Source organism: Nerophis ophidion, linkage group LG18, assembly GCF_033978795.1.
Source record: "Nerophis ophidion isolate RoL-2023_Sa linkage group LG18, RoL_Noph_v1.0, whole genome shotgun sequence".
Classification (NCBI taxonomy): Eukaryota; Metazoa; Chordata; class Actinopteri; order Syngnathiformes; family Syngnathidae; genus Nerophis; species Nerophis ophidion.
In genome coordinates, this window is record NC_084628.1 from 159,767 (window position 1) to 177,231 (window position 17,465).

The window sequence follows — 17,465 nt, forward strand, 5'->3', positions numbered from 1 at the left end:
ACCTGTAGCATTGTTGTTTATGAAATTAGCACCTGTAGCATTGTTGTTTATGAAATTAACACCTGTAGCATTATTGTTTATAAAATTAACACCTGTAGCATTATTGTTTATAAAATTAACACCTGTAGCATTATTGTTTATTAAATTAACACCTGTAGCATTATTGTTTATAAAATTAACACCTGTAGCATTATTGTTTATTAAATTAACACCTGTAGCATTATTGTTTATAAAATTAACACCTGTAGCATTATTGTTTATAAAATTAACACCTGTAGCATTATTGTTAATAAAATTAACCGCGCCCGGGAATCATTTTCACTGATTTAACCCCCAATTCCAAGCCGTGATGCTGAGTGCCAAACAATGTGTTTTATAACAAGCATGTTTATTAGTGCACTGACCACTTTGTATAGGTGGTATTTACGCTGCTAATGGTTATTTTTGCACTTTATTGCATGTTGTGAGTCTGATATTTATGTTGATTTATATTGTACATTATTGAGGAAAGAAGTAGAACTTGTTCTGAATACTTATAATTCAATTAATGAAGATATTTGATTTGTGTACACATTGATTTACAAGGATGGTTTTGGTTCTTACACAGACCCGGATTCTCTTCATGATGGTGAGCCAAGGGGAAAACAAGCATCTGGTCCAAAGACTGTTCTTGGGCGACTCCATCCAGGAACCCCAGCACCTGTTCTACCTGTAGCGTCTGGACTGGTAGGAGGCTCTCCAGCCAACGTCTACACATGTTCACCCTTAACCGCCGCACATGGACTTTACTGCTTTACTCTCTCCAAAACCTTTCTCCAAGAACTTTATTAACTGAGCGGAGCCTTAAACAAGATCCAGAGACACTAAATACTAGAATTAAAATTGTATATATGTATATAGTAAATGTCTTTTCCTTCAAATTGCTCTCCCGTTGAATGGCCACCAACTCATTGCTGTGTTTATATCTGCTGTCCTCCACTAATTCTTCAATACATGCTGCCAACCAAACTGTATTTATATCTGCTGTCCTCCACTAATTCTTCAATACATGCTGCCAACCAAACTGCAATTCGGGCTCTGCCTTCTCGCTCCGAGTCCAAACTCTAGTCTTCTGTTCCTAGCCCATAACACCCACATACTTTACATTGATTTGTAGCACGTTTAGGTCACACACACATAAGAGATACGTGTAGACTGCTATATGACTCAAGTAAACAACACCAACATTTTATATGTTCCATTGAAAATATAGAACATTACACATGGGGCTCAAAAGTCTATCAAAATGTTTTAGTAGGACTTTGGTAATCTATGAAGTCACACCACTTGATGGATTGTACTGTGCTTCAACGTAGGAGTATTATTATGCTGTGTGTAAAACATATTATCTGCTGTTTTGTTTAGCAGGATTATGCCAAAGCAACTTTTCTTGCCTTCTGGTACTTGCTGATCAGTATTTGGAAGAAGCATAAGTCCTGAAAATTTGCTCGCGTCCGCCTTTACAATTCATGCCGACGCCGTAATCGATAATCTTCTTCTTTATCTCTATCTTCTTGTTGTGTGACATTCATCCTCCACTGTTGCCATTTCTAATATAAAGTAATGTAAAGTTCTTACTTATATCTGTCAGTAAACTCACCATGAAAGCACTAAAACATACCGGTGTAGTGACTTTACATTATTCACCCAAGGAAGTTTACTTATTCAAGAGTTCCGGTCGGACAGTTTTTCCCGGGACACATTTCTGGTGTTGTTGGCCAACATATGAAATAACAAGTGTGTGTATGATATTGAAATGCGCCCCCTTTTGACCAAAATTTTTTTTAAAGAAATATGTATATAGAGAAATATTGTAATAATACCTTTAATGACGATTAATAACCAATTACAAACCAAAAATTCCAAAATATTTTTTCTTACTAAAAGCAGTCTTTTTCTTACAATGTCGACTTTTTTCTCATAAAATTGGGAACAATTTCTTATTTCTGTTTCTGTAATATTGCAATATTTTCTCATGAATGTATTACTTTTTAATGTAAAATGGTGACATTTGTCATAACATTCTGACTTGTCACAATATTGCCATTTTTTTTGTTGTTGTTGTAAAATAGTGACATTTTTTGCCAAGTAAAATTCCGAATTCTTATTGTAATATTGCCAAAATGTTAGTTTTCTTCATAAAACTGTGAGTTGTTGAGTAGAATTCCAACTTGCATCATATTATTGCACAAATGTTCAGTTTTGTGTAAAATTACGACTTACTATATATAATACTGCCAAAAATAGGATGCAGTGTGTCTCCCATAACAATGTGACCTCGGACTACGTTAAGGTAACGTGTGGAGTTCCCCAGGGTTCGGTCCTTGGCCCTGCACTCTTCAGCATCTACATGCTGCCGCTAGGTGACATCATACGCAAATACGGTGTTAGCTTTCACTGTTATGCTGATGACACCCAACTCTACATGCCCCTAAAGCTGACCAACACGCCGGATTGTAGTCTGCTGGAGGCGTGTCTTAATGAAATTAAACAATGGATGTCCGCTAACTTTTTGCAACTCAACGCCCAAAAAACGGAAATGCTGATTATCGGTCCTGCTAGACACCGAACTCTATTTAATAATACAACTCTAACATTTGACAACCAAACAATTAAACAAGGCGACACGGTAAAGAATCTGGGTGTTATCTTCGACCCAACTCTCTCCTTTGAGGCACACATTAAAAGCGTTACTAAAACGGCCTTCTTTCATCTCCGTAATATCGCTAAAATTCGCTCCATTCTGTCCACCAAAGACGCTGAGATCATTATCCATGCGTTTGTTACGTCTCGCCTCGACTACTGTAACGTATTATTTTCGGGTCTCCCCATGTCTAGCATTAAAAGATTACAGTTGGTACAAAATGCGGCTGCTAGACTTTTGACAAGAACAAGAAAGTTTGATCACATTACGCCTGTACTGGCTCACCTGCACTGGCTTCCTGTGCACTTAAGATGTGACTTTAAGGTTTTACTACTTACGTATAAAATACTACACGGTCTAGCTCCATCCTATCTTGCCGATTGTATTGTACCATATGTCCCGGCAAGAAATCTGCGTTCAAAGGACTCCGGCTTGTTAGTGATTCCCAAAGCCCAAAAAAAGTCTGCGGGCTATAGAGCGTTTTCCGTTCGGGCTCCAGTACTCTGGAATGCCCTCCCGGTAACAGTTCGAGATGCCACCTCAGTAGAAGCATTTAAGTCTCACCTTAAAACTCATTTGTATACTCTAGCCTTTAAATAGACTCCCTTTTTAGACCAGTTGATCTGCTGTTTCTTTTCTTTTTCTTCTATGTCCCACTCTCCCCTGTGGAGGGGGTCCGGTCCGATCCGGTGGCCATGTACTGCTTGCCTGTGTATCGGCTGGGGACATCTCTGCGCTGCTGATCCGCCTCCGCTTGGGATGGTTTCCTGCTGGGTCCGCTGTGAACGGGACTCTCGCTGCTGTGTTGGATCCGCTTTGGACTGGACTCTCGCGACTGTGTTGGATCCATTGTGGATTGAACTTTCACAGTATCATGTTAGACCCGCTCGACATCCATTGCTTTCCTCCTCTCCAAGGTTCTCATAGTCATCATTGTCACCGACGTCCCACTGGGTGTGAGTTTTCCTTGCCCTTATGTGGGCCTACCGAGGATGTCGTGGTGGTTTGTGCAGCCCTTTGAGACAATAGTGATTTAGGGCTATATAAGTAAACATTGATTGATTGATTGATTGATTGAAAATTCTAAGTTTTTCTAATAAAATTGTGACCTTTTTCACCTTTTTCCAATATTTACATATTATGTTCAGTATTTATTACCATTGTAAATACACAACTTTATATATCTAGAAAGGCTGGTCCTGAAGAGGTTGGCATTTTTTGGAGGTCTCAAGAAGGTCAGAAATACAAGTGTGTGTGTGTGTGTGTGTGTGTGTGTCTCTCTCTCTCTCTCTCTCTCTCTCTCTCTCTCTCTCTCTCTCACTCCACCCCCCAATACAAAGATAATGCCAAGCAAGCAGTTTAGGAGAAAATGAATACCACAAACGTTTTTTTTTTCCTCTTCCGCTTCCGAGGTTGTAGGAGAAAACCAAACAGACGTCTTTCTCCGGAGTGAATTTGTTTGTCGCCCCGCCCAAACACACAACATCTCAACAATGCACCAACATTCCTGACGGATGGACAGCTGTATGTGGCAGCATTGCAGCGTCCGCACGTACATCCAAGCACCACTTCACAATCTGATCACACACAATACAAGATCAAAGATTCTGACTTCACAAAGATAACAGCGCTCACTTTTGTCCGTGATGGTGTCATAAAGTCATAGATAAGACTGAGTCAGACTGGAGCCACAAGCAAAGTGAGCTGTATGTGACACAGGTGTGGCCCCAGGGTCTAACTGAGCACGCTCGACAAGTCAAACTAAAGACATCCAACATGTTGTTGCAGGCGTTGCTAATTCATCACAACAAAAATGTACCTTGACGTTTGGATGAAGATGATATTTGACAATTGGAAGTTGTGCAACCATTTTCACAATGACTTGAAATATCCTCGCTCATTTGTCCCCGAAAAATCATAGTCAGTATTTTATATAGGAATTATTTCCGTTGTAAATAATTTCGTCCTTTTGAAACTGTCTTAACAAGAAATATTTTTAAGGCCACTTTGTTTACATAGCACCATTGGTTTTACATACACACCATCATCCAACATCACTGGAAACTAGGGTTGTACTAGTTTAGCACCGCGATACCAATGAATCATATTCAGTACTATACAGTCTCTAAAAAGTACCGATCCCACCCCCCCAACCTTTTTTTAACGGGCATGACGGCGCGTCGTGGTGACATTGCTGCTTTTACCAGCAGAGGAGCATGTATGGCAGCGCACACACACAGAGTACTTTCAAGCAAACACAGTGTGTAGACAGAAAAGGGAGAATGGACACATTTTGGTGTAAAAAGTCAAGATAAAGGTGAAGTTATAACACTGAAACACTCTTTAGGAAGAGCTGCTTTAACGCATGGATAGCTAGCTAGCAGCTAACATCCGTCCACAGTGTTTTGGCTACTTCTAAATCACTAATCCTTGTCTCCATGGCAACAAATAAAGTAAGTTCCTTACAAGTATACTATAGCTCACTGCCGTCACAATGTAAACAGACGTCATGGGTGGATCTACACCTGACATCCACTGTAATGATACCAAGTACAATAGCGTATCTAGTCGATACTACTTTGATTACATAAATTTTTTTAGCATCAAAAAAATCAAATGCATATTATGTTTAAAAATGTTGTAATTATGTCCCTGGACACATGAGGACTTTGAATATGACCAATGTATGATCCTGTAACTACTTGGTATCAGATCGATACTTAAATGTGTGGTATCATCCAAAACTAATGTCAAGTATCAAAGAAGAGAAGAATAAATAAATGATAAATGGGTTGTACTTGTATAGCGCTTTTCTACCTTCAAGGTGTTTAAAGCGCTTTGACACTACTTCCACATTTACACACACACACACTGATGGAGGGAGCTGCCATGCAAGGCGCTAACCAGCACCCATCAGGAGCAAGGGTGAAGTGTCTTGCTCAGGACACAACAAACGTGACAAAGTTGGTAATAAGTGATTATTACATTTGAACAGAAGTGTAGATAGAACATGTTAAAAGAGAAAGTAATCAGATATTAACAGTAAATGAACAAGTAGATTAATCATTCATTTTGTCCCTCATAATGTGTATAAAATAATAGGTGTATAAATGACACAATATGTTACTGCAGACTAATTAGGAGTCTTTGTTTGTTTACTTACTACTAAAAGACAAGTTGTCTAGTATGTTCAACATTTTATTGAAGGACTAAATGACAATAATAAACATATGTTTCATCTACACTAACATTTTTTGTTCAATTAAAGCCAAAAATTCCATTTTTTGTGGTCTCCTTTATTTAGAAAAGTAGTATCGAAATACATTTTAGTACCAGTCCCAAAATATTTGTATGAGAACAACCCTAATAGAAACACACATTATTTCAAACGTTGAAAAGTTGCTGTGTGCTTTAACTGGGGACAATTAGCGCCCTCTGGTGGACAAATATACAAGAAAAACATTGAGAGCCGCAAGGTTTGCAAAAAATATGGTCTCTATAATTCCATTTTAATTGTTTTAATTGGATTTTTGTTTTAACGTTAGGACCACATGTGTTGTTTTTTTTAAATATGTAAACCCTGAGATGAGTGGAAATTCAGGATTTTACATTCCACAAAGAGTCAAATTCACAAAGGAAGACAAAGTTTCAGGAGGATTCTACTTAAATGATTAAAAAGAGTGAACTGCTAAGAAAAACTATCATGTTAGCAAAAACTAATATAACACAGTATTTGTTTCACCCTGATTTCAGCTTGTGTGGACAACATCAACATTAAATGTGTGCTTGCTGGGTGGTAAGCCTTGGTTTTCATCCAAGATGTCTTGCACTCTATCTACCTATACTACTTAAATGTGTCATTTAATTAATTAATAATTCATTACATCATGAAATAATAAAGGCAATCATTCCTTGCATGACTAAATAATTAAATGTAATTTTTTTATGACACGTTTAAGTAATTATCTATTTATTAATTTAGAGTGGGTGTGTGCCAAAGATAAGTGTGCCAAGGTCTTGGCATCGTATTCGGAAGACCTGAGATTGTAATTGCTTCCAAAGGTTCATCAACAAAATATTGAGCAAAGGTTTTGAACACTTAGTAAATGTGTTTGTTTTTTTCTAGTAAATCTGCAAAAGTGGATTATTGTGTGTAGAATTTTGAGGACAAAAACTATTTGAAGTGAGGCTGTAACATAATGTGAAAAAAGTGAAGAGCTGTGACTACTTTTCTGATGCAGGGAATATTGTTGTCTTAATTTAGAGTCCACATCCTCGGGATTGATTGGACCAACTCAGATCAGCTGTTCAGTATCAGGGTAAATTAACCCATATTTCTGGGTTACATTTAGAATTTGTTCAACTGGTCAAAAATTTGTAATGAAAAAAAATAGAAACATAACAAGTTAGCTGCTTTTGCTCTCCAGACTTAATGATACTGTAAGACTAAAAAAAAATTATACATCCTTTTTTCAGCGTAAAGATATGTAACCTCTGTAAAATCAATAATATGATCTACTTTAGTGAATAAAAAGTGAGTGATGGTGACATAAGCTGTTGGAAAAAGCAAAGTGCAGAATTGAGCTCTTGCAACGTACTAAACTATAATATTTGGGTGTTTTTTAATGCAACTTTCAAGTCAATTTTTTATTCTATTTGGTCCAATTGTAATTAGTGTGCAGCAACAGAGGCACTTGACTATTTGTGTTGATGTATTGACTCTTTTGGAAGTGCAGCTCACTGATCACTATCATGACATCATTTACACTCTTTCATTAAAAGGTTCATCAGGCAGCTCCTGGCGATGTAATGAGTTGCGTTAATAGCGAGTTCACTTGCATCCCACTGACAGTGTTTTAGCTCGCCTTACTTAGCAAGAGAAATAATGCACATGTATTGGCACACTTACTGTATATTCACTGACTGTACTGTGTTACTTGTGATGTCGCCCTCTGCTGGCGTGTTGCTGAAGCTGCACAATGAAATCTGCCATCTCCTGTCATTTGGCCAATGTTGGAGAGATGTAGCTGACTTTCTCGGCTTTGAGGCCCACCAGAAGCCACATGGGACACATGAGCTCCATAAAAGTGACATTTTGTGAAAGAGGACAAGCGTGTCAACGTTTTCACCCAAACACATGACAGTGGCATAAAAGATGTGGCCGTGAGGACGGCTTGTTCACCAGATAAAGAGCAAACATTCAGGGCTTCTATGCTCTACAAAATTGGAGCGTGAGCCATCCGCTTTAATGGAGGAAGGCCGGGCTGATGGCGCTCACCTCACTCCGACGGCCATCCAGCCAAAACCAAACATTGCTCATCAAACCTTTTTATCCAGGGTGAAAGTAGACAAGTGTGTGAACAAAACGAGACGTTAAGCAGCGAGCTACGTGAAAGAATGGCTGAGCTACAAGAAGAAGTCATCCTGCAGGTGTGCTGGAAATATTCCCCGTTTAAAAGTACCTTCCTGTTCAATTGGTCCATCTATTTGTATACACTTGAATATTGTCGCCATGGTAACGGGAAACGTTCCCAATTTAAAATACGCCTATCAAACGAGAACTTTCCGTCGGTATAACATATGCGGGGGCTCGTTGGCCGGTCCGTCTTGGTCCGGGGGCGGTATAGCTCGGTTGGTAGAGCGGCCGTGCCAGCAACTTGAGGGTTCCAGGTCCAAATCCCGCTTCCTTTATGTCCTTGGGCAAGACACTTTACCCACCTGCTCCCGGTGCCACCCACACTGGTTTAAATAGAACTTAGATATTGGGTTTCTCTATGTATGTATTTATATAGCGCTTTTCTCTAGTGACTCAAAGCGCTATATAAATATAATTCACTTCCCAATTCAAACTTCGTCTTGTAGTAGACAAAAGGTGTTTGTTTTTTGTTTGTTTGTGGATAGCGTTGCCATGGTAACATGAAATGTTCCCAATTTAGAATACGCCCATTGGCGTGAACGAGACCTTTGAGGTTCTAGCACATGTGGTGGGTTCGTTGGCCGCTTCATCTCGTATTAGACAAAATGGGCATACCCATTCAATTGGCCCATTTTTGCAAAAAAAATGTGGGCTTTTTTTTTTTTTGGGATAAATCGCAATTAGCGTCGCCATGGTAACTTGAAATTTTGCAAATTTAAAATACACTCATAGGCAGAAAGTGCATTTTCCCGAAGGTATGACATATGTGGGGGTTGGTTGGCTATAGGATGACTTCTGGCAGGGGCGCCCTTCTCAGCCCACAACTTGGTTTTTATTCCGAGGATGAAATGAATTTATTATACATTAACTATATTAGCGGATCAGTTATGATATCGAGTGTTGCAATCTATGTGTGGTGGAAAGAGTCTAAACCATTAATTATATTGTATACTCATTTCCATTGCCAGCTATAACTCAAAGCTGTGTTTAGCTTCTTTACTGCACACTAGGAGTGTCCCGGTCCGATATCATATATCATATATCAGCAAAAAAACCAAGTTTCAGATAATATCGGCTTGCATCTAAAACAGAGGTGTCAAAGTCGTTTTCACTAAGTTGGCCCTAGAGAGCCGCTTGTAACACTGAATACTATTATTTTAATGCATTTTATTAATATATTTTTTTCTAAAATGTAAAATATATATGCTAGGTGCAAACATTTTGCTCAAAATGTAGTGTATTTTACTGTAAATGGAAAAACAGTAATGCTGTTTTTATGGTTAAAAAAAGGCAGCTCAGTTGCCAGAATTTTACTTTAAAATTTACATTAGTTGTCCATCCATCCATTTTCTACCGCTTATTCCCTTTTGGAGTTGAGGGGGGCGCTGGCACCTATCTCAGCTACATTAGTTGTTTTACTGTAAATAAAAAAAGAAACTGCAATTTTACGGTAAATTTTGGGCACCTGAGCTGCCTGTTTGTTTGTTTGTTTGTTTTTTACTGCAAATCAACAACTGAAATGTTGTTCTTAAACAATTTGCTCAGGCATTTGTTGACAAAGTGGTGACCCTCGCCCCGTCCTTGTTTGTGAATGAGTGAGCATTTCATGGAAGCTGCTTTTATAGCCAATCATGGCACCCACCTGTTCCCAATTAGCCTGTTCACCTGTGGCATGTTCCAAATAAGTCTTTGATGAGCATTGCTCAACTTTCTCACTCTTTTTTTGACACTTTTGCCAGCTTTTCTGAAACATGTTGCAGACCTCAAATTCCAAATGAGCTAATGTTTGCAAAAAATACCAAAGTTTGTCAGTGTGAAAATTAAATATCTTGTCTTTTCAGTCTATTCAATTGAATATAAGTTGAAAAGGATTTTGTTGTATTCTCTTTTTATTTAGCATTTACACAAGGTGACAACTTCACTGCTTTTGGCTTTTGTGTAACGTCTCAAGTCAGAATCTTATCGAGAGTATGCAGTAACAAACGTGTCCACATCATTGAAATGTATGCATTAATGAATTCTTGTGACCGCCAGGTGTTGAACATTCCACTCCACCTTCTCGGAGGGATTTCACTTCATCAAACATTTTTGAACATTGCACACTGCAAAATAATAAAAGTAAGTACTATAATTCCTGCTGATGTCGATTTGGATTATAGATTGGTATCGGCCAGGACTCAAGCCTCAGTTATCAGTATCGTATTGGAAGTGAAAAAGTGGTATCGGGACACTCCTACACATACAATGTAAATGTAAATATCCATATTCTGCAGGTAGGATCTTTTGACTATATTTCATGAAACACTAACATGGACTTTACCAGCAGGTGTCTCCTCGCCATCCATGCCCACATCTCCTGCACAGGTGATGACATCATCGTCCTGCACCCCACATCTCCTGCACAGGTGATGACATCATCGTCCTGCACCCCACATCTCCTGCACAGGTGATGACATCATCGTCCTGGACCCCACATCTCCTGCACAGGTGATGACATCATCGTCCTGCACCCCACATCTCCTGCACAGGTGATGACATCATCGTCCTGCACCCTACATCTCCTGCACAGGTGATGACATCATCGTCCTGCACCCCACATCTCCTGCACAGTTGATGACATCATCGTCCTGCACCCCACATCTCCTGCACAGGTGATAACATCATCGTCCTGGACCCCACATTTCCTGCACAGGTGATGACATCATCGTCCTGGACCCCACATCTCCTGCACAGGTGATGACATCATCGTCCTGCACCCCACATCTCCTGCACAGTTGATGACATCATCGTCCTGGACCCCACATCTCCTGCACAGGTGATGACATCATCGTCCTGCACCCCACATCTCCTGCACAGGTGATGACATCATCGTCCTGCACCCCACATCTCCTGCACAGGTGATGACATCATCGTCCTGGACCCCACATCTCCTGCACAGGTGATGACATCATCGTCCTGCACCCCACATCTCCTGCACAGGTGATGACATCATCGTCCTGCACGGGCACAGCAGCACAGAGGACCAACAGGGGAAGTCAATCACAGGTCAGATATTCAGTAGTAGCAAGAGGTCTGTAACCATGGTGATAAGCTCAGGTGCCAACAAGAATGTGCGAGCTATACACACCCTTTGTGGGTTCCATATACACTTTACACGCTGTCTTACTGATGTGAAGCCACTCCCACCAGCGCTAATATGTGCCTTTCTTTTTCAACATATGGCTCATGCATACGTAATGAGCCTGTTGTGTGGTCTCCTCCTCCTCCGTGTGGTTCAGAGGAAGGCTAGACAAGGAGACGTGTGGGCGGCGAGGACACCCGGCACACAGCAGCCAGCTCCAGTGGCAAGCAGTCAAAGCATTAGAGAAGTACAATCAGGAAAGGTCAGCGTGTGGAGGGGGCTTTGTTAAATGCCACCAGATGGAGAAAGCTAACCTTCCTATGTGTTTGTACGGGCTGAGGTGTTCAACATGGTGACTAATGACACACAAAGATGGTGACTAATGACACACAAAGATGGTGACTAATGACGCACAAAGATGGTGACTAATGACACACAAAGAGGGGTATGCAAGTTGTTTATGTGAGAGCATTTTAGTAGTGTGTATAAGAGTGTTTCAGTAATGTGTATGAGAGTGTTGCAGTTGTGTGTGTGTGTGAGAAAAAAACATTTCTCTCCCATACAAGAGTTTCAATAGTGTGTGTGAGAGAAAAAACTTCAGTTGTTTGTGAGCATTTCAGTAGTGTGTGTATAAAAGTGTTTCAGTAATGTGTGTGAGAGCATTTCAGTAGTCTGTATGAGAGTGTTTCAGTAGAGTGTGTGTGAGAGAAAAACATTTCAGTTGTTTACGTGAGAGCATTTTAGTTGTGTGTGTGTGTATACGAGTCTTTCAGTAGTGTGTATGAGAGTATATTTTTTCAGTAGTTTGTGTCAGAAAAACATTTCAGTCGTCATTTCAATAGTGTGTGTATAAGAGTTCTTCAGTATTGTTCGTGCGTGCGTAAGAGAAAAACATTTCAGTTTATATGAGAGCTTTTCAGTAGTGCGTATGAGTGTTTCAGTAGTGTGTGTGAGAAAAAAACAATTTTGTTTATGCGAGAGCATCTCGTGTGTCTGTGTGTGTGCGCGAGAGCATTATATGTGAGAGCATTTTAGTAGCGTGTATAAGAGTGTTTCAGTGGTATATATATGAGAGTTTTTCAGTAGTGTGTGAGAGAAAAATATTTCAGTTGTTTATGTGAGAGCATTTCAGTTGTGTGTGTATAAGAGTGTTTCAGTAGTGTGTATGAGAGTGTTTCAGTAGTGTGTGTGTGAGAAAAACATTTAGTTGTTTATGGGAGAGCATTCCAGTAGTGTGTATGAAAGTGTTTGTTTGGTAGTGTGTGTGAGAGAAAAACATTTCAGTTTATGTGAGAGCATTTCAGTCGTGTGTGTATGTGTGTATGAGTGTTTCAGTAGTGTGTAAGAGAGAAAAACATTTCAGTAGTTATGTGAGAGCATTTTAGTAGTGTATGTAAGAAATAACTCTGAATAATTTCCCAAACGGCCACTCACAGGAATAGCCGCTCTTCCAAAGGTGCAGGGAAGTCTTAAAGTGTGCACCTGCACATGACTATTCATGATATCTTGGTGGATTCCATGTTTGTGTCTCACCTGGACTTAAAGTGTGCACCTGCACATGACCATTCATGATGTCTTGGTGGATTCCATGTTTGTGTCTCACCTGGACTTAAAGTGTGCACCTGCACATGACTATTCATGATGTCTTGGTGGATTCCATGTGTTTATGTCTCACCTGGACTTAAAGTGTGCACCTGCACATGACTATTCATGATGTCTTGGTGGATTCCATGTGTTTGTGTCTCACCTGGACTTAAAGTGTGCACCTGCACATGACTATTCATGATGTCTTGGTGGATTCCATGTTTGTGTCTCACCTGGACTTAAAGTGTGCACCTGCACATGACTATTCATGATGTCTTGGTGGATTCCATGTGTTTGTGTCTCACCTGGACTTAAAGTGTGCACCTGCACATGACCATTCATGATGTCTTGGTGGATTCCATGTTTGTGTCTCACCTGGACTTAAAGTGTGCACCTGCACATGACTATTCATGATGTCTTGGTGGATTCCATGTGTTTATGTCTCACCTGGACTTAAAGTGTGCACCTGCACATGACTATTCATGATGTCTTGGTGGATTCCATGTTTGTGTCTCACCTGGACTTAAAGTGTGCACCTGCACATGACCATTCATGATGTCTTGGTGGATTCCATGTTTGTGTCTCACCTGGACTTAAAGTGTGCACCTGCACATGACTATTCATGATGTCTTGGTGGATTCCATGTGTTTATGTCTCACCTGGACTTAAAGTGTGCACCTGCACATGACTATTCATGATGTCTTGGTGGATTCCATGTGTTTGTGTCTCACCTGGACTTAAAGTGTGCACCTGCACATGACTATTCATGATGTCTTGGTGGATTCCATGTTTGTGTCTCACCTGGACTTAAAGTGTGCACCTGCACATGACTATTCATGATGTCTTGGTGGATTCCATGTGTTTGTGTCTCACCTGGACTTAAAGTGTGCACCTGCACATGACCATTCATGATGTCTTGGTGGATTCCATGTTTGTGTCTCACCTGGACTTAAAGTGTGCACCTGCACATGACTATTCATGATGTCTTGGTGGATTCCATGTGTTTATGTCTCACCTGGACTTAAAGTGTGCACCTGCACATGACTATTCATGATGTCTTGGTGGATTCCATGTTTGTGTCTCACCTGGACTTAAAGTGTGCACCTGCACATGACTATTCATGATGTCTTGGTGGATTCCATGTGTTTGTGTCTCACCTGGACTTAAAGTGTGCACCTGCACATGACCATTCATGATGTCTTGGTGGATTCCATGTTTGTGTCTCACCTGGACTTAAAGTGTGCACCTGCACATGACTATTCATGATGTCTTGGTGGATTCCATGTGTTTGTGTCTCACCTGGACTTAAAGTGTGCACCTGCACATGACTATTCATGATGTCTTGGTGGATTCCATGTTTGTGTCTCACCTGGACTTAAAGTCTGCACCTGCACATGACTATTCATGATGTCTTGGTGGATTCCATGTTTGTGTCTCACCTGGACTTAAAGTCTGCACCTGCACATGACTATTCATGATGTCTTGGTGGATTCCATGTGTTTGTGTCTCACCTGGACTTAAAGTGTGCACCTGCACATGACTATTCATGATGTCTTGGTGGATTCCATGTTTGTGTCTCACCTGGACTTAAAGTGTGCACCTGCACATGACTATTCATGATGTCTTGGTGGATTCCATGTTTGTGTCTCACCTGGACTTAAAGTGTGCACCTGCACATGACTATTCATGATGTCTTGGTGGATTCCATGTTTGTGTCTCACCTGGACTTAAAGTGTGCACCTGCACATGACTATTCATGATGTCTTGGTGGATTCCATGTTTGTGTCTCACCTGGACTTAAAGTCTACACCTGCACATGACTATTCATGATGTCTTGGTGGATTCCATGTTTGTGTCTCACCTGGACTTAAAGTGTGCACCTGCACATGACTATTCATGATGTCTTGGTGGATTCCATGTGTTTGGGTCTCACCTGGACTTAAAGTGTGCACCTGCACATGACTATTCATGATGTCTTGGTGGATTCCATGTGTTTGGGTCTCACCTGGACTTAAAGTGTGCACCTGCACATGACTATTCATGATGTCTTGGTGGATTCCATGTTTGTGTCTCACCTGGACTTAAAGTGTGCACCTGCACATGACTATTCATGATGTCTTGGTGGATTCCATGTTTGTGTCTCACCTGGACTTAAAGTGTGCACCTGCACATGACTATTCATGATGTCTTGGTGGATTCCATGTGTTTGGGTCTCACCTGGACTTAAAGTGTGCACCTGCACATGACTATTCATGATGTCTTGGTGGATTCCATGTGTTTGGGTCTCACCTGGACTTAAAGTGTGCACCTGCACATGACTATTCATGATGTCTTGGTGGATTCCATGTGTTTGGGTCTCACCTGGACTTAAAGTGTGCACCTGCACATGACTATTCATGATGTCTTGGTGGATTCCATGTGTTTGTGTCTCACCTGGACTTAAAGTGTGCACCTGCACATGACTATTCATGATGTCTTGGTGGATTCCATGTTTGTGTCTCACCTGGACTTAAAGTGTGCACCTGCACATGACTATTCATGATGTCTTGGTGGATTCCATGTGTTTGTGTCTCACCTGGACTTAAAGTGTGCACCTGCACATGACTATTCATGATGTCTTGGTGGATTCCATGTGTTTATGTCTCACCTGGACTTAAAGTCTGCACCTGCACATGACTATTCATGATGTCTTGGTGGATTCCATGTTTGTGTCTCACCTGGACTTAAAGTGTGCACCTGCACATGACTATTCATGATGTCTTGGTGGATTCCATGTGTTTATGTCTCACCTGGACTTAAAGTGTGCACCTGCACATGACTATTCATGATGTCTTGGTGGATTCCATGTGTTTGTGTCTCACCTGGACTTAAAGTGTGCACCTGCACATGACTATTCATGATGTCTTGGTGGATTCCATGTGTTTGTGTCTCACCTGGACTTAAAGTCTGCACCTGCACATGACTATTCATGATGTCTTGGTGGATTCCATGTTTGTGTCTCACCTGGACTTAAAGTGTGCACCTGCACATGACTATTCATGATGTCTTGGTGGATTCCATGTTTGTGTCTCACCTGGACTTAAAGTGTGCACCTGCACATGACTATTCATGATGTCTTGGTGGATTCCATGTGTTTGTGTCTCACCTGGACTTAAAGTGTGCACCTGCACATGACCATTCATGATGTCTTGGTGGATTCCATGTTTGTGTCTCACCTGGACTTAAAGTGTGCACCTGCACATGACTATTCATGATGTCTTGGTGGATTCCATGTGTTTGTGTCTCACCTGGACTTAAAGTGTGCACCTGCACATGACTATTCATGATGTCTTGGTGGATTCCATGTTTGTGTCTCACCTGGACTTAAAGTGTGCACCTGCACATGACTATTCATGATGTCTTGGTGGATTCCATGTGTTTGTGTCTCACCTGGACTTAAAGTGTGCACCTGCACATGACTATTCATGATGTCTTGGTGGATTCCATGTTTGTGTCTCACCTGGACTTAAAGTGTGCACCTGCACATGACTATTCATGATGTCTTGGTGGATTCCATGTGTTTGTGTCTCACCTGGACTTAAAGTGTGCACCTGCACATGACTATTCATGATGTCTTGGTGGATTCCATGTTTGTGTCTCACCTGGACTTAAAGTCTGCACCTGCACATGACTATTCATGATGTCTTGGTGGATTCCATGTTTGTGTCTCACCTGGACTTAAAGTGTGCACCTGCACATGACTATTCATGATGTCTTGGTGGATTCCATGTGTTTGTGTCTCACCTGGACTTAAAGTGTGCACCTGCACATGACTATTCATGATGTCTTGGTGGATTCCATGTTTGTGTCTCACCTGGACTTAAAGTGTGCACCTGCACATGACTATTCATGATGTCTTGGTGGATTCCATGTTTGTGTCTCACCTGGACTTAAAGTCTGCACCTGCACATGACTATTCATGATGTCTTGGTGGATTCCATGTTTGTGTCTCACCTGGACTTAAAGTGTGCACCTGCACATGACTATTCATGATGTCTTGGTGGATTCCATGTGTTTGTGTCTCACCTGGACTTAAAGTGTGCACCTGCACATGACTATTCATGATGTCTTGGTGGATTCCATGTTTGTGTCTCACCTGGACTTAAAGTGTGCACCTGCACATGACTATTCATGATGTCTTGGTGGATTCCATGTTTGTGTCTCACCTGGACTTAAAGTGTGCACCTGCACATGACTATTCATGATGTCTTGGTGGATTCCATGTTTGTGTCTCACCTGGACTTAAAGTCTACACCTGCACATGACTATTCATGATGTCTTGGTGGATTCCATGTTTGTGTCTCACCTGGACTTAAAGTGTGCACCTGCACATGACTATTCATGATGTCTTGGTGGATTCCATGTGTTTGGGTCTCACCTGGACTTAAAGTGTGCACCTGCACATGACTATTCATGATGTCTTGGTGGATTCCATGTTTGTGTCTCACCTGGACTTAAAGTGTGCACCTGCACATGACTATTCATGATGTCTTGGTGGATTCCATGTTTGTGTCTCACCTGGACTTAAAGTGTGCACCTGCACATGACTATTCATGATGTCTTGGTGGATTCCATGTGTTTGGGTCTCACCTGGACTTAAAGTGTGCACCTGCACATGACTA

The 17,465-nt window shown here is 41.0% G+C and overlaps 1 long non-coding RNA gene across 4 annotated transcripts in view; it reads left to right on the plus strand.

Annotated features, from left to right (window-relative positions):
• Positions 1–2,635, plus strand: part of LOC133537334 (uncharacterized) — a 40,973-nt gene extending 38,338 nt beyond the window's left edge. For all 4 annotated transcript variants that reach the window (XR_009802657.1, XR_009802658.1, XR_009802656.1 and 1 more), the window contains one exon: positions 608–2,635. This is a non-coding gene — a long non-coding RNA (uncharacterized LOC133537334). The remainder of the gene's footprint in view (positions 1–607) is intronic.
• Positions 2,636–17,465: the final 14,830 nt, after the last annotated feature.